General features: G+C 39.6%; 1 protein-coding gene across 1 annotated transcript in view; it reads right to left on the reverse strand.

Moving 5' to 3' along the window:
- Nucleotides 1–19,226, reverse strand: part of LOC133658899 (interleukin-1 receptor accessory protein-like 1-B) — a 1,088,311-nt gene that overhangs the window by 983,782 nt on the left and 85,303 nt on the right. The window contains exon 2 of the mRNA XM_062061400.1: nucleotides 15,011–15,111. The gene's annotated coding sequence lies outside the window, so the exon portion shown is untranslated. The remainder of the gene's footprint in view (nucleotides 1–15,010; nucleotides 15,112–19,226) is intronic.

Below are 19,226 nucleotides of genomic sequence, written 5' to 3' on the forward strand. Positions count from 1 at the left end.
TGTGTTTTGAGTCTTGAAGAGGGGTATTGAATCTAAGTTACGAAGGTCTGGTGGTAAAAATATGGCCCCTTTTAAGTGTATTCTAAATTGTATTTTGTTTTGATGTAAATGTGTTTCTTGCGATTTAAGCAGACATTCTTCTGGTTTTGTGGATGTATAGCATGTGTGTATTGCTACACGGTTACCATAGTAACGGAGGCACTAACTATGAGCTGGCGGAAGAAAATGTCTGATATTTCTGGCCTGTATCTGTCATCAGCTATTAATGCCTTAAGAAAAGATTGGATTGACTGATAGATCTTCTATGATCGAAATGTCCTCAACAATAATCACAGGTGACCAATAACCGTGGAGTGAGGTTGCATAAAGCAAGGAAGAGTCCATCCGAGATGTTATCATTAATATTCCAACTGGACGCTGAGTAGAGCAATTAGGGGTCGAAACTCAAGAGGATTCCGTTAATGAAAAGTCACTTCCCGCATTGATGAAAGATTGATAGTCTATCCAAGCACCTTAATCCGCTATTTTCCTTGCTTTGCCCTTTGCAATGTTCCAACTCACAGGAGAAGGAGGAGAGGGAAAAAAATCAGCGTCAGCTGGGAACGCCAGGCGTCCTTGTTAAGATTTCGTCACGGGCCAGAAAAAGAGTGTCTGGACCTTGAGCCCAGGGAAAGAGGAGGAAGGCAGCGGGAGCGGTGAAAAATGCCCCCTGTCACCAGACACTCAATCCTGCCTCGTTTATGTTGACATATTAAAGCAGCGACCACAGAGGAAGGGGAGGGTAGGAAAGGGGAGGGGGCGGCCATAAATACAGCGGCCCGTGTCCTGAGCCAACACGGACGACCTCCAACCTCTGTTGCGACTACAATAGGACACGGAATCCGTCAACTTCAACTTTGGGTTTTCATGTTACTTAAAGTCAAAACGCCCTCGTGTAAAAGGACGTACTAGAACCAAAGTGTGAGGCGGGCAGCAGCTTGAGATAAATAAAGAAAAAATATTTACAAAAGTGCCATATTTTAGTATTTCTTAACAATTTTAAATAAATGTCAGATGTCCAAATAGGGCCAGCAAGGCCTTCTTTGCTGGCCTAACATAACCAGAAATCATGATCATAATTAAAGATAAAAGTAATTTTTAATTTACTTTCCCTAAATATCTAAAAGTATTCAAATTCTCTTCATGACATATTTTGCTCCTTCCAGCGCTGTTGTTTTTAAGTTTATTTAGGTTTTATCCAATCAAAATTCAGCTAGCTTATGTTGTCATGCTGTACAAATCTGCCCGGGGCCTTCAGAATCAACAATGCAAGCGTCCGTGCACTGTAAGTGAACGGGGACATACAGTTGATAGACAGTCGCGATAGCCCACCAGGTCACGAGTTGTTGTCAGTAAGGCCTTCTAGATGGCCTAAGGCTGATATATATTGTGATGTTATGAGCCAGGTAGCATAAGAACTCCATTACCCAGCATGGCACAGTAGTGAAGAACATGCGCAGTAGCCGCGTTTAGGTTTAATGTAGAATGTTTTTGATGAGCACGCTATGGAGTAAACTTTAAGAACTCAGCCAACACACCTTGTCTGCATCTTTTATGATTAGACAAGACAACACATATATTTGCAAGGCCATTTTCAAGAAGAATATTTAAAGAGAAACTACATCTTGTGAGACCATGTCAGCCAACCACGGAAAATAGCTCAGCTGTCGATGAAATATGAGTTCAGATATTTTATTTCTTGATTTGTTCACGTTTTAAATGTTTTTTGCAATTTTAATTATGACAGTACCACATAAGATATGTTTTAATTGCTGATGCGGGTTTATTGATTTTTAAATGCGCCAGAAAATAACCCGTGTTGTACAATGCCCAGTAGTGCGTAAATGTGTTCCTGTATAGTATTTCTCCAGCAATGGTCAGGTGGTGACATAAATGATGGTATTTTGAGAGGTAATCATTGAAGTCGGATATCACTGAGGGCCTAGGTGGGAAACGCACGGCCCGCCACTGAAAAAGCGTACTGACCAAAATCAGGCCATAATGCTAGAATTTGGACAGTTTCAAAGAGCTTTGAATAAGACCTGTAAGCAACACAGCCTTTTCTGTGTCTGTGGCTTTAATGCTAATGAGCTGTTGTGGGGAGGCGTGGCCGGCAGGCCGGCAGACCAACAGCGAGGCAGGGCACGTCGGGGCCGACCCCGAGATGGCAGCGAGGAGGCGTGGCCGGCGGGCCAGAGGCGAGGCGCGCCGGGATCGACTCCGAAACAAATATCAGTGTGTAAAAGGGCAGCAGCCGAGAACGTCGCGGCAGAAGGAGTTGGAGAACGAACAGTGGATGCAGTGCGGAAGAGAGCGAGAGGCAGACAAAGACGACGCGGCAGGCTGAAAAGCGGACCGAAGAACGATCAGAAAGAGGAGCTGAAAAGTGACCCGAAGAGACTGAGTATTATTGAAAAATAAACAAAGTCAAAACTGCTCAAAGTCATGTCTGTGCTTGGTGGTCCATGGAACCCGGACGACAGCGGAAGACTGTCACAGCTGTGTTTGTCCATCTCTTCTCCTGACAGAGCGTGCATCTCCAAGAACGATTGGTACTTCATCCACTTCGTACATATACACTGGAACACTGCATTTGTTCAATGGAAAATTTGCCAAATTACACACGACAACATTGAGGACTGGACCAAAAGGACACGGACGTTAGCAGTCTGGCTGCACGATTTTGAGAAAAAGCTTAGTTGCGATTTTTCTCTCCAAAATTGTGATTTTTATATTTTATACATACAAAGGCATAAAACTGGGAAAATAACAAGTGACGTTTTGACTACTAAACAACATATTCTTGTTTCAAGGTGCCACACATTAGAACATGCAATCATTTACTTACTATTTGGCTTTCTGCAGACAGACTCAGATCTTGTGTCTACATCATGCTCTTTAACTGAAGGAATAATCAATAAAAAAATACTATTCAGCATTTATTTAATGTACCGTATTTTTTCGGAGTATAAGTCGCACCGGAGTATAAGTCGCACTGGCCGAAAATGCATAATAAAGAAGGAAAAAAACATATATAAGTCGCACTGGAGTATAAGTCGCATTTTTGGGGGAAATTTATTTGGTAGAACCCAACACCAAGAATAGACATTTGAAAGGCAATTTAAAATAAATAAAGAATAGTGAACAACAGGCTGAATAAGTGTACGTTATATGACGCATAAATAAACAACTGAGAATGTGCCTGGTATGTTAACGTAACATATTATGGTAAGAGTCATTCAAATAACTACAACATATAGAACATGCTATACGTTTACCAAACAATCTGTCACTCCTAATCGCTAAATCCCATGAAATCTTATACGTCTAGTCTCTTACGTGAATGAGCTAAATAATATTATGTGATATTTAACAAAAAACTGCGACTTATAGACCGAAAAATACGGTAATCATAATATATAATAAACATTCAAAAAGATATAAACTTGTATTTCTAATTGCTGTATAATTGTTTACCATTGTACTGTAATTGGAAGGTTAATAACATTGTTATCCTTTAGTTTATTATTTCTTCTTCGGTCAGTGGTCAACAAAATAAACAAACAGTTTTACATACACAAACAGCTTATGTAAAACATAAATCCTAATTTTATCCTACTTATTTATCCTAAATAAACTAACAAAATAAAATACTAATTTCTGTAGGCAAAAACTTAACCTAAATAGATATTTAACAACCTAAAAGTGATTTTTTTTCACACTTGGAAAAATTAGGTTGGACGTTTGATCGCGGCATTTTCGCTCTTTCGTCTGTGTTGATGGGCTCATATTGCCAATCCAATTTAAAGCTGAAATATTCCAATGTGACATTTGGCTTTATAATCATATTTGTTCCTCCTCATTTGTGTTACTTCTCGACACTTTGCACTGTCGCCAGGCTCTCTGTACCGCTCTAGTCTCTGCCCAAACAAAGATTGTGAATGACTGACATGTTCGGTTAATTCTATGGTTAAATAAACGCGGCCGGGTGCTGAGAGAGATGCACAAAGTAAGACGTCTTTTTTTCCTTTTTGAAGCGAGAGACGAACAATTCTGATTGGCGAACATGCATGTCACTCAAATGGCGGTGACGGCGGAGGAAAAAAAGTAAAACCTCAGCCTGTTGCGGTTATTTACCGCACTAATTATGTCGATTTGATTTCGATTAATCGTGCGGCCCTAGTTAGCAGCACTAACAAAATAATCAAACCTACAGCTTCCACGTCTGTAGCTAACTGCCGGATAGTTGACCATGTTTTAAGGCGTAGCAAAGCTTGTTTTTTGTGTGCGAGTTTATAAACAAAGTTATCTTCTGTGCACACAGTAAAATGTCCGTACAAAGTGTCGTGCTAATAAAGTGTTGAGCCGTAGCAGCTTTGTTATGACGCGCTACTGTTGTACCTTGTATCTTGTGGTGTGTAAAGATCGATCCAAAAAGTCGTCTTTGATGCAATGTCATCCTTTTATTTGGCTCCAACAATAGCTTTATCATTTCAAAGGTAACAAGAGTTCACACCCTGCGCCAAAAGCGGTAAAAAACTTTTATGCTCTTCCCGGCTCTTATACGCTGGGTGGCTTCATCTGGCTCAGGACGGGACAGAGGCCATAGCATGTCCTTGAGGAAGGAGGCTTTTTTTTAAGACTTCATTAAAATCTGAAACAATAAATGAGGCCGTTTGAGCGCCTCTGCTCTCAAAATGTTATTTTAAGACGCGTAGCGAAACTTGCTTTTTTTTCTTCCTTCATGACGTCATCAAAACCCGAAATGTCAAAAGCGATACTTTTTCTCTCCAAAAAGGTATAGAAAACACGTGAGGCAGATAACAGATTTTTCTGACATTTGGTGCTCATTAACAAGAAGAACATCCTCAAAGTGGAACTGTACTTTATTTGGAATGTTGCCTATCATTCACAAGCCTTATGTGAGACAAGCACACACATTTGTCTTTTTTTTAATGCATTCTAACTCACAAATAAATGCTAGCAAAAGTCAATGCACCCATAAAGCGCTCTAAAAACCTCCAAAAACCTCCAACAATTTATATTCACGCTGTAATTATACAAAACCCAAAACCAGTGAAGTTGGCACGTTGTGTATTTCGTAAATAAAAACAGAATACAATGATTTGCAAATCCTTTTCAACTTATATTCAATTGAATAGACTGCAAAGACAAGATACTTAATGTTAGAACTGAGAAACATATTTTTTTTGTGCAAATAATCATTAACTTAGAATTTAATGGCAGCAACACATTGCAAAAAAGTTGGCACAGGGGCATTTTTACCACTGTGTTACATGGCCTTTCCTTTTAACAACACCCATATTTTAAGTTTTTCAGGTGGAATTATTTCCCATTCTTGCTTGATGTACAGCTTAAGTTGTTGAACAGTCCAGGGTCTCCGTTGTGGTATTTTAGGCTTCATATTGCGCCACACATTTTCAATGGGAGACAGGTCTGGACTACAGGCAGGCCAGTCTAGTACCCGCACTCTTTTACTTTGAAGCCACGCTGTTGTAAAATGTGGCTTGGCATTGTCTTGCAGAAATATGCAGGGGCGTGCATGATAACGTTGCTTGGATGGCAACATATGTTGCTCCAAAACCTGTATGTAATTTTCAGCATTAATGGTGCTTTCACAGATGTGTAAGTTACCCATGCTTTGGGCACTAATATACCCCCTTACCACCACAGTTTACAAAAACAATTTGAACTGTGGATTCGTCAGACCACAGAACACTTTTCCACATTGCATCAGTCCATTTTAGATGAGCTCTGGCCCAGTGAAGCCAGGCGGCGTTTCTGGGTGTTGTTGATAAATGGCTTTGGCTTTGCATAGTAGAGTTTTAACTTGCACTTACAGATGTGGCGACAAACTATAGTTACTGACAGTGGTTTTCTGAAGTGTTCCTGAGCCCATGTGGTGATATCCTTTACACACCAATGTCGCTTTTTGATGCAATACTGCCTGAGGGATGGAAGGTCCGTAATATCATCGCTTACGTGCAGTTATTTCTCCAGATTTTCTGAACCTTTTGATGATATTACAGACAGTTGATGGTAAAATCTCTAAATTCCTTGCAATACCTTGTGGAGAAATGTTGTTCTTAAACTGTTCGACAATTTTCTCACACATTTGTTCAAAGTGGTGACCCTCGCCCCATCCTTGTTTGTGAATGACTGGACATTTCATGGAAGCTGCTTGTATACCCAATCATGGCACCCATCCGTTCCCAATTAGCCTGTTCACCTGTGGGATGTTTGATGAACATTCATCAATTTTCTCAGTCTTTTTTGCCATTTGTGCCAGCTTTTTTTAAATGTGTTGCAGACATCAAATTCCAAATGAGCTAATATTTGCAAGAAATTTAGTTGGAAAAGGATTTGCAAATCATTGTATTCTGTTTTTATTTACGAATTATACAACGTGCCAACTGCACTGGTTTTGGGTTTTGTATATGTAATGTAGGAACAGGCACATTCACTTAAGTATTTATGTCATTTTACGCATACGGCATTGCATTAATTTAACAGACACATCACAACTTATATTTCCCTTCAACAACTACAACTAATCCTAACAGACTTCATGAGAGCCAAAATCAACTACTTTGGGACAAATGGTGATCCAGAATCGTACATGTTTGAGCCTGAATATACCCGGGATGAGCTACACGTTTTAGAAGCTGAGTGATAAGCTGGTCAGAAAGTAGCAATATTGCTAGGTGCTGAACAAGAAATACAAACTACGAACATAATAAAACAATAATTTACTGTACAATGTGTGCTCTCACTTGGGATGCCGACTGATGGGAAGTTCATATCTTCCTGTTTAAAGTTAAAGTTCCAATGATTGTCACACACACTAGTTGCGGTGAAATTATCCTCTGCATTTCACCCATCCCCATGTTCACACCCTGGGAAGTGAGGGGAGAAGTGAGCAGCAGCGGTGGCTGCGCCCGGGAATCATTTAGTGATTTAACCCCCAATTCCAAACGTTGATGCTGAGTGCCAAACAGGGAGGCAATGGGTCCCATTTTTATAGTCTTTGGTATGACTCGGCCGGGTTTTGAACTCACAACCTACCGATCTCATGGCGGACACTCTAACCACAAGGTCAGGTGAAGAATGAATCATAATCCTCACGCAGGTATAAACAAATTTAAAAAATTAAAAAGTTTTTTCTGCCATCTCTTCTAAGTTGAATGTCAAAGTTGACCATATTCTCGGTTTATGGTCATAACCTTCTACAATGCAAGTGAGGGTTATTGTTTTTTTTTTTTTATATAGAATTAACTTTCACCAACTCAGAGGTGATGCAACAGCTCACAGGATCCATCCATCCATCCATTTTCTACCGCTTGTCTGGAGCCTATCTCAGCTGCATTCGGGCGGAAGGGTCATATGTGAATATACAGTAGTTACCTCTCAGTGACCACAGCGCTGCTAAAAGTAGTTCCTCGATGTTAGCGCTTAATATTCAGGTCACAAGATTGTTGGCAGTTTTTGGATGTTTTTTTAAAAAGCTTTATGGACTCAAAAGCTGAATTTTTAGCCAACTCGTGCTTACCATACATTACAAATTAGAATGCATACAAAAATAGTAAAAAAACATGGGTTCTCGTCTTACATAGGGATTGTTTCAAGTTTCAAGTTTCAAGTTTATTATTCTTCGGTCAATCGTCAACAAAATAAACAAACAGTTGTACATTCTTAAATTGAAAATGAAAATGTTGCAGACCGAAAGGGTTTAGGCTGAAGTTGAACACTTATTGCGCCTAACCCTATAAACAATGTCAAGTACAAAATAAACTTCCGAAAATTATTGAATGTCCATTGTACAACATATTATAAGTACACATTATACATAACATAAACACAGTTCAATTATATACACAGTAAAGGCATGTGAAATATCCTTGTAGACATGTTAAACCTTTGTACCAATGTATATACTATATACAAACAATTGTACTTCCATTATTATTTATAACCCACATTTAGTATTTGAATTAACATTGATCATAGTATTAACTACTGTGTTGATTCTAGAGTGATATATTTTTTCAAGACATTGGTCTTAAAGTGTTTTTTAAATGTGTGAATAGAACTGGAACATTTTAAGGAATAATCCAAGCTGTTCCACAGTTGAACCCCCCTGACAGAAACACATCTACTTTTTAAGCTTGTTCTTATCTTAGCTTTCTGGAAGACAGCTGAACCTCTGAGGTCATAGGGATTCTCTCTGGGTTTAAACCTCTCCTGTAGACACCCAGGCAGCATGTGGTTATGAGCTTTGTACGTCACAATAGCAGTGTTGAGGTCAACAAGATCGTGCAGTTTTAATGTTTTTAATTTAATAAACAGAGCATTGGTATGGTCATGATAATCTGCATAATTTACAATTCTAATCGCTTTCTTTTGAAGTAAGAATATAGATTTAATGTTTGTTTTGTAATTGTTACCCCAGATTTCGACACAATAATTAAGATAAGGGAGTACAAAAGAAATATATAACATGATAAGTGAATAGTATTCAAAATTGAAGAAGACACTTGTTCCCCGTGCAAGATTGTGATGTTGATTTGTGACAGTGTGAATAAAGTTTGCGCTGAAGAGGTGGCGACATATTGCTAGGTTGGCACACAGGTGTCAGCACCAACTGTTCACTAAGTCAACACAATGTTTGCCCTTTGCTGGTACATCATCATCATCATCATCTCCCCTAACACCTGCTGTTGTGTCACTAGCAGGGAGCAAAAAAAATAAAAAATACTGATACATTTGACAGCGTCGACTGTTTTCTACATATGTTTGTGAATAAATGCGGGACTACTTCTTTATGGGACACAAAAGCCAGGGAGAAGGTTAGTTTAAGAAACTTTTGCATGCCGAATCCCTTTGACTTTAAGGTCATCTTGGACCAATCGAGGAGTCGTCTCTGAGACTTCGCCTCCTACTTTCGGAGTACTGCACAAAACTGCTCTGATGACACAACCTTTTCAACCTGCACTTATGTAATTGTTATGCTTCCGTCAAATGTTCAAATGATCTCTAGGGAAAGGAAAACTTAAGCTAAAAAAACGGAATTATGCAAAATATATTGCAGCATGATTGCTTGTTTTGATGCATGCAAATTGTCTCGTAAATAAGGCACTGACAATTAGCAGACAGAACCCTAAACTAAGAGTAGATTTTTTTAAACAGGCTTCACTACACATCTAAAAACCCAAGCAATGCGACCAATGTGCTTATTTTGAGTCATATATGCTAAAATCGGAGATGTATTTTTCAAAATCTAGCTCGAAAATAAAGATGTGACCTGAAACGAGTAAAATGTTGCAACACACTGATATATGATATGATAAAGAATCCTCAAACTGTGGTACGCAAGCTCCACCTAGTGGTATGTCGAAGAATCAAAGATTTAAACACAGCGATACTGTTCAAACTGTGTGTCATGTTACAGTATCCAAATGTATTAAAATATACATGTTAAATAAAACCTCTGCCTTGTTTTTGATGAACATTTAGGCCTACTACGCTACTGTATTTCAAGTTGGTCATTATGGTGGTACTTGGAGAGCTAAGTGTTTTCTGAAGTGGTAGTTGATGAAAAAAGTTTGAGAAAATCGGATATAATGTATATGGTTGATAAAATACTATGTTTTTTTGTAGTTTGCTTATTGTTTGTTATGGAAATATGAAGAAAAAAAAAATCCCTAAATTAAAGACAAAAATTGAAGACACGTGGCATTTATCAAATAGTGATAAAACACTGCAAAAAATTAAGTCTCAGCAAGCTAAAATAGCAAACATCAAGGTTTAAAACAAGTTGCAACAACTAGATGAGGAGTTATGATGCTGATTTAAAAATAATACTGATCAGTGAAGCAGTTTCAAACAACTGTTGAACAGCTACAAATACAATATCCTTTTTTTTGCAATCTACCAGTTACTTCACTGATGGTGAATACTAGTATGTGTATGGATTTATTTGGTATTTGACTATCTTTAAAAATGTTTTTCCAGAATATTGCCTTAAAAAGAGGGGTTGTCTTGAATTCAGGGGTCGCTTTGTATTCATGGTTATTTTATATTCGGGTCAGAAAATCCCCTTTTTTTAGATATTTAATCTTGCTTGGGTGTCAGTTTTTGATTGACCATATTATGGCACAACCACTACAGGCATACAACAGTGGCGTGGAAACGGCAGTTCAGAACATTTTTGAATTGATCAATTTGATGTAAAACATGTTATAAATAAATATAAGAAATAGTCAAATGCCCACTCTTAACTAATATTGCAAAGGCTTTTTGCATAACCTCGCTACCCATTGAGAAATTGATAAAAAGATATTAGCAAACACTAATATTATGTGTTTGATAAGCCATGCCCTCTTCTAATTTGAATGCCAAGCCTCTTATACACAAATATCCCATATGGAAATATTTTTAATGACTAGATGCAATGAAATCTACCAACGAAAATCCTCTTTACCAAACTCTAAGTCCATTTTTCAGCAGAGCTTGGCCCCCGCCCAGCAGGGGAGGACGTCTCCAAAGACTATTACGGCCTTTTGACAAGAGACAAGAGTCATTACTGTCAACTCCCTGTGCTTAAATGTGTATGGTCATCCAAGCATCAAGGAAACAAAGAAGCATCACTGTCGCCCCGCCGTCATTTGCAGTGCCACGCAAAGCTGTTATTAAATCCGTTGCTATGCCATTAGCACGGCTAAGTCGCAGAGTTCGGTGTGCTGAAACGGCCATACAATACTTTCACTTAGCTGTTAGGGATTGGTCCATTCTAGGGATGTAACGACAACAGGTATCAACGATAACCAGGGTAAAACTCCCGAGGGTTACTACTTCCATTTTAAATTGGGATGATCAGAAAACCGTGATCGAGAACTGCACTTTGATAAACTCAGGTACTGACTGGCACCATCTCACTAGCTTAAAAGTTAACAATAAGACAAGAGACATCTTTCAACGAAACAAAATACCCAAATCTGAAATTTAAAAAATTAGCAACTAAGATACTTAATTGTGCACACTGAACTACATGCTGTGCTCTCTTACAGCAGAGTAATCTATCTATACTTGGAGGAATAGGTTTTTTCCGGTGTGTTCAAGGACCGATGAACAGAGTAGGACACCACAACGCCACATTTGTTACGCTCTTTTCATTTAAATACATCTTAAAGTGCTACAGTACATACCAACAAAACAATACAAATTTAGCCATTAAAGGCCTACTGAAACCCACTACTACCGACCACGCAGTCTGATAGTTTATATATCAATGATGAAATCTTAACATTGCAACACATGCCAATACGGCCAGGTTAACTTATAAAGTGCAATTTTAAATTTCCCGCTAAACTTCCGGTTGAAAATGTCTATGTATGATGACGTATGCGCGTGACGTCAATCGTTGAACCGGATGTATTGGTACACCATTGAATCCAATACAAAAAGCTCTGTTTTCATCTAAAAATTCCACAGTATTCTGGACATCTGTGTTGGTGAATCTTTTGCAATTTTTTTAATGAACAATGAAAACTGCAAAGAAGAAAGTTGTAGGTGGGATCGGTGTATTAGCGGAGGCCTACAGCAACACAACCAGGAGGACTTTGAGATGGATAGCAGACGCGCTAGCCGCCGACCTCACCTTGACTTCCTCCGTCTCCGGGCCGCCGACCGCATCTATGATTGTCGCTCCGCCGATCGCTGGAACGCAGGTGAGCACGGGTGTTGATGAGCAGATGAGGGCTGGCTTGGGTGGATAGCTAATGTTTTTAGCATAGCTCTGTAGAAGTCCCGTTGCTAAGTTAGCTTCAATGGTGTCGTTAGCAACAGCATTGTTAAGCTTCGCCAGCCTGGAAAGCATTAACCGTGTATTTACATGTCCATGGTTTAATAGTATTGTTGATTTTCTGTCTATCCTTCCAGTGAGGGGTTTATTTCTTTTGTTTCTATCTGCATTTAAGCCCGATGTGCTATCACGTTAGCTCCGTAGCTAAAGAGCTTCGCCGATGTATTGTCGTGGAGATAAAAGTCACTGTGAATGTCCATTTCGCGTTCTCGACTCTCATTTTCAAGAGGATATAGTATCCGAGGTGGTTTAAAATACAAATCCGTGATCCACAATAGAAAAAGGAGAAAGTGTGGAATCCAATGAACCCTTGTACCTAAGTTACGGTCAGAGCGAAAAAAGATACGTCCTGCACTACACTCTAGTCCTTCACTCTCACGTTCCTCATCCACAAATCTTTCATCCTCGCTCAAATTAATGGGGTAATCGTCACTTTCTCGGTCCGAATCGCTCTGGCTGCATTGTAAACAATGGGGAAATGTGAGGAGCCCTTCAACCTGTGACGTCACGCTACTTCCGGTACAGGCAAGGCTTTTTTTGTCAGCGACCAAAAGTTGCGAACTTTATCGTCGATGTTCTCTACTAAATCCTTTCAGTAAAAATATGGCAATATCGCGAAATGATCAAGTATGACACATAGAACGGATCTGCTATCCCCGTTTAAATAAAAAAATGTCATTTTAGTAGGCCTTTAAAACAGATAAAATACTAAGATATATAACTTGGTCTAAAGATTTCTGATTGTGTAAAGTACCCCTGATAGTCACACACACACTAGGTGTGGTGAAATTACTCTCTGCGTTTGACCCATCTCCTTGTTCCACCCCCTGGGAGGTGAGGGGAGCAGTGAGCATGAGCGGTGGCCACGCTCGGGAATCATTTTAGAGATTTAACCCCCAATTCCAACCCTTGATGCTGAGTGCCAAGCAGGGAGGTAATGGGTCCCATTTTTATAGTCTTTGGTATGACTCGGCCGGGGTTTGAACTCACGACCTACCGATCTCAGGGCGGACACTCTAACTACAAGGCCACTGAGCAGGTTTATAAGTATATATATATATATATATATATATATATATATATATATATATATATATATATATATATATATATATATATATATATATATATATATATATATATAAGGGCTGCAACTAACGATTCATTTGATGATCGATTAATCTGTCGATTATTACTTTGATTGATCGATTAATAATCGGATAAAAGAGACAAGCTACATTTCTATCCTTTCCAGTATTTTATTGAAAAAAAACAGCATACTGGCACCATACTTATTTTGATTATTGTTTCTCAGCTGTTTGTACATGTTGCAGTTCATAAATAAATATTATTTTATTAAATTTTTTTTTTTTTTTTTTTTTTTTTTTTTAAAGCCTCTGCGCATGCGCATAGCATAGATCCAACGAATCGATGACTAAATTAATCGGCAACTATTTTTATAATCAATTTTAATCGATTTAATCGATTAGTTGTTGCAGCCCTAATATATATATATATATATATATATATATATATATATATATATATATATATATATATATATAATAAGTATATTATAAGTGTAAGGGCAGCACGGTGGCAGAGGGGTTAGTGCATCTGCCTCACAATACGAAGGTCCTGAGTAGTCGTGAGTTCAATCCCGGCCTCGGGATCTTTCTGTGTGGAGTTTGCATGTTCTCCCCGTGACTGCGTGGGTTCCCTCCGGGTACTCCGGCTTCCTCCCACCTCCAAAGGCATGCACCTGGGGATAGGTTGATTGGTAACACTAAATTGGCCCTAGTGTGTGAATGTTGTCTGTCTATCTGTGTTGGCCCTGCGATGAGGTGGCGACTTGTCCAGGGTGTACCCCGCCTTCCGCCCGATTGCAGCTGAGATAGGCTCCAGCGCCCCCCGTGACCCCGAAGGGAATAAGCGGTAGAAAATGGATGGATGGATGGATTATAAGTGTATAAGTAGTTTAAGCAAATTTAACAATACCACAATAATAATGATAACGGTTTTGGTCACGATAACCGTGATATGAAATGTTTATATCGTTACATCACTAGACCATTTGTTTTCTACTCCCTTCTTTATTAGCTTGCCAGTCAAAGAGTCGACAAACGTTAGCACAGCTATGTCACATTTTAACAGCAATGCCATGCTAGTGTAGCGGCGCAACGTTGTGTTTCTGATCTTCCCTCCCTGCCACCGCTCCGAATGGGGCACAGATCCACGTCGCCCGATTGAGAGGTGAGTGTGCTAGCCACCAGGCTAAAAGCTTGAGCTGCTAACCCAGCGGCAAGGAAACTCTTTGAAGTTTTCAGTGACACTGGCTGGCCCAGTTACACTAACCCCCCTCAAACTCACTCACTCTCATCCGGGTCACAGCACTATGGTAGCGGCTCTGCGTGGTCAGGGAGTGAGGTTTGCGGACGTACATCCTTACTCGAGTACCCATACGAAATGCGGTGAATAGGCACGGGGGCCGAACCAGCTGGGTTACACTAGCTTAGCTAATTACTCAAGAAAAGCTCCCACATCTACAGTGGACTGATAGTTGACAGGCCTTATTTTAGGATGTGTAGTGAAGCCTTTGTCCTTTTTTTTTTTTTTAACAAAGCTGTGCTCCATGAAGTGGAAAATATTAGATAAGCATTTTGCGGAGGGACCTTAAAAACAGCAGAGCATATATTCAATATTCTACATATCCACCTTCCAACACTGCTGACTAAATAGTCCCAAGATAGCCTTCTCTGGTCTTTTTACAAACAAAATATGCAGGAAATAACATTGCGCTTGTTAGCGTCTCTTGACAGCATGGATCTCCAACAATGTGGAATGTATCAGCAAGCGTTCCGTCTAATAGCTACAACCGAGCCTCGTCCGCAGACGCTTAATTCGAGCCTTGCTTCGCATCGAAAATAAGATATTACCTCAATCCCTTTGCAGAGATAAACCCGCAATGACGACACTTACACACACGTCAGTCCCTATCATATGACATCGTCTATGAACCGCAGTGTACGTCCAACGCCCACAAGAGTCACACCGGAGTGGGTGTAGAGGGGTCTTGATGTGGTTACTCACCTTTGTGTTTAAAATTGTCCACCATCTGGGAAAACTATGAGACCGTGTCCATACTCAGGCGGGAACCAGCAATAGGGCGTCAATGTAGGACAGTCGTAATGCTGAAAAAAAAAAACATATTTAGGAAATAGAGAAAACCCTAAAGCTTTGCCAAATCAACAGTTTTGTACATGTGTTGGTACTAAGGCGATCAACATTTGGATGGACACATGGATGTCCGCTAACTTTTTGCAACTCAACGCTAAGAAAACGGAAATGCTGATTATCGGTCCTGCTAGACACCGACACCTATTTAATAATACGAACTTAACATTTGACAACCAAACAATTACACAAGGTGACTCGGTAAAGAATCTGGGTATTATCTTCGACCCGGGTTGAGTTTTTTCTTGCCCTGATGTGGGATCTCTAAGGGCTTGTGCAGCCCTTAGAGACACTCGTGATTTCGGGCTATATAAGTAAACATTGATTCATTGATTGATTGAACATTTAAAAGCCTGGAAGACTGCCTATCGTGTTCTGGACTAAGATTCTTTGGACAGAGAAAAACAAACTAAGGGCAACTTGAATTAGAATGATGGGAAGACTTGGCAAAGGAACAGAAAATGAATGCTTTATCCAAAACATACCACGTCATGGTTGAGGCAGTGCCTCACAGTTCAGATGTAGGATGACACTAAATAAACAATGAAGTGAAGGGAATAAGTTAATTATATTTACAGTCGTGATCAAAAGTTTTTTTGTTTCATCTGACCACAGAACTTTCCTCCAGAAGGTCTGACCTTTGTCCATGTGACGTCAGATGAAACAAAAATTTAGCTGTTTGGCCACAATACCCAGCAATATGTTTGGAGAAGAAAAGGTGAGGCCTTTAATCCCAGGAACACCCTTCTTACCGTCAAGCATGGTGGTGGTAGTATTATGCTCTGGGCCTGTTTTGCTGCCAATGGAACTGGTGCTTTACAGAGAGTAAATGGGTCAATGAAAAAGGAGGATTACCTCCAAATTCTTCAGGACAACCTAAAATCATCAGTCCAGAGGTTGGAACTTGGGCGCCGTTGGGTGTTCCAACAGGGTATTGACCCCTAACACACGTCCAAAGTGGTAAAGGAATGGCTGAATTAGGCTAGAATTAAGGTTTTAGAATGGCTTTCCCAAAGTCCTGACTTAAACATGTGGACAATGCTGAAGAAACAAGTTCATGTCAGAAAACCAACACATTTAGCTGAACTGCACCGATTTTGTCAAGAGGAGTGGTCAAAAATTCAACCAGAAGCTTGCCAGAAGCTTGTAGATGGCTACCAAAAGCGCCTTATTGCAGTGAAACTTGCCAAGGGACATGTAACCAAATATTAACATTGCTGTTTGTAAACTTTTGACCCAGCAGATTTGGTCACATTTTCAGTAGACCCATAATAAATGTATAAAATAACCAAACTTCATAAATGTTTTTTTGTGACCAAAAAGTATGTGCTCCAATCACTCTATCACTAAAAAATAAGAGTTGTAGAAATGATTGGAAACTCAAGACAGCCATGACAATATGTTCTTTACAAGTGTATGTAAACTTTTGATCGCAACTGTATATAGCGCTTTTTCTCTACTGACTCAAAGCGCTTTACGTAGTAAAACCCATTATCTACATCTTTAAGCTCCTGGGAGCAAGTGGGTAGAGTGTCATGGCCAAGGACAACAGCACTGATGAAGTTGGCGAAACCGGGAATTGAACCTGGAATTCTGAAGTTGCCAGCACGGCCGCTCTAACAACCGAATATTGTAATACTATCACCCAATCTTGGTAATGCATTTTTAAGACAGACTCCAGCTGTGTCTCGGTATGTCCTTCAATGGCGGCAAATAAACTACATTCCTTACAAGTAATATTATCACTGGAGGACGAGAAACAGCAACGCACGGACACGCCGAACACGAGAAAAAATAAGCCATGCTAACCGCTAAACTTGCTTGAACGTAAAAACAGTGAAAAAGTAGCTAAAACCGCATTACAGCGGAGAGTAACCAGCTATGCACAGCAAATGTTCAAGTAAGTACAAAGCAACTACACTGTGCGTACACTTCCCAAAACGACGCAGTACGTATGTCAGCAGCCAAAGGTGGCGCCTTTGTAAACTGATGTGAAAAGGTTCTGTTTGATTTCATATACCAAAGACTATATGGTTATCGTAAAAGGCTGCAACGTATATCACAATATGGATTTTAGGCCATATTTTCCCACCCCTATGTGGAAGAAATGAAGTTTGAAGCCAAATAAATGTAATATTTTTCAATGAGATAATCAAGCATGCTTTAATTAAACTAGATTCAATCTCCAATTCCAATTTGTGCCTATGTAAATCAAAACATAATCCGGAAATGCTTTAATCGTAGCAGGGACGTTTATTTACCTAAACTGAAAAGAGGACGGGGCGTTAATTGGAAGAGGGCGATAATTGGAAAAGCTGTTTTTTTTCCCAGAAATAAACAAAGTAATTATTTAGAAAAACTTATTCTTTAACTTTGACCTGTGTGTAATCGCACATGTTGATTTGTGCATGAGCAGATGAAAGGTAAATGTAGCTCTCGTTGACCCATAGTCATGTATTATTAAGTAATTTATTGCACAAAACAGAGCAGCAGATCCAATGTTGTAGAGGTAAGGAGTAAAACTGTTGAGTCAGCAGTAGTACCGTTAATTAGTTCATTGAAAACAAATTACCCAAAAGAATAACACATATTAGGGATGTGAGTCTGACAAGAACTCATGATTGGATTCCGATTCTTTGGGTGACGGACACCCTGAACGGCAAAAAAGTTCTATGACAGCACTTTAGTGTTTTTAAGAATCTGCTGAAAAAACGTGAGTCTCTCACAAGTTTTTTTTAACTGAACTCGCCACCAGTTGAAGAGTCCAAATAATGAAAATGAGAGGACCTAAAATGGAACCTTGAGGGACACCACTGGTACAACTAAAACAAAGTTGAACAAACGACAACTGCATCTGAAGTAAACAAGCTAGCTACAGCAACACCTTAGTTACATAAATCGCACTACGAAAAAAAATTTGCATTTGCCAAGAAGGACCGGACTTAAAGAGGTGCCTTGAGGAACGCCTCAGTTATGATGAAATCACAAGTTTGGACCGAAGGGTTCTACATTTGCTAGTGAAGTGAATTGATTAGTTCCTATTATGTTTTGCATGTGGTGAATGTTTATATTCTTCTGGGAGAAAGCAAATGATAGGTATTTCAGTTTTTGCACATAATAACATAGGGCCCTTTCGTATTGACATTTGTGTGTGGATTGGATTAGTTCTCGCGGAAGAAAAGGCAATAAAATTGGACCTTGGTATGCAAAGGTGATGGCCCTATCCGTGAGAAGAGACTAAATGTTTAGCTTAATGTCAGCATCTAAGATAACACCTGCATCTGTTGTCTTTCCAGACACTTACACACAGACATCTCCTTTTGTGATCAGGGTGTGCTGTCCTGACTTAGCACACACCCAGAGACAGGAAGGGGGAATATAAAACTGATGGTTTGGGTTCTCCAAGTTAGGAGCGAGACATTTTCTTGACCTGACCTCCTCCAGGAACTGCATAGTCCTGTATAATGACGCTCGCTTGTAATAAAGCAACTTTTGGCTCAGTAAAGCGTCTCCGACGTCTCTTTTGATCCAGCTACACTGCTTTCTCACACTTCTGTCCGGACGAGGACTAGGACCAGAAATACACATCACTAGCTAGATTAAATTTCAATGCAAGGATCTACCAAAGTGTTTACAGTGGTCCAAGTTTATCCATACAACAACAGGAACATGCTAGTGCAGTGGTTCTCAAACTTTTTTCATCAACTACCACTTCAGAAAACATTTGGCTCTCCAAGTACCACCATAATGACCAACATTAAAATTCTTATAATCCGTTGCCCGGATCATAGTTTGTTTACGTTTATTTAGGTTTTGATTTACTTGTGGTTTAAGTCCTGTTTCAGCACCCCTGTTTTGTGTTTCTTGGTTGTCATGGGTGCTGATTGTTTTTACCTGCCTCTGATTAGTGCCCGGGAACAGGTGAGCGTCCCGAACACTAATCAGAGGCAGGTGAAAAAAAGCAGCACCCATGACAACCAAGAACCACAAAACAGGGGTGCTGAAACAGAACTTAAACCACAAGTGAATCAAAACCTAAATAAACGTAAACAAACTATAAACAAAAATACAG

The sequence above is a fragment of the Entelurus aequoreus genome, linkage group LG10 (genome assembly GCF_033978785.1).
Source record: "Entelurus aequoreus isolate RoL-2023_Sb linkage group LG10, RoL_Eaeq_v1.1, whole genome shotgun sequence".
Taxonomy (NCBI): Eukaryota; Metazoa; Chordata; class Actinopteri; order Syngnathiformes; family Syngnathidae; genus Entelurus; species Entelurus aequoreus.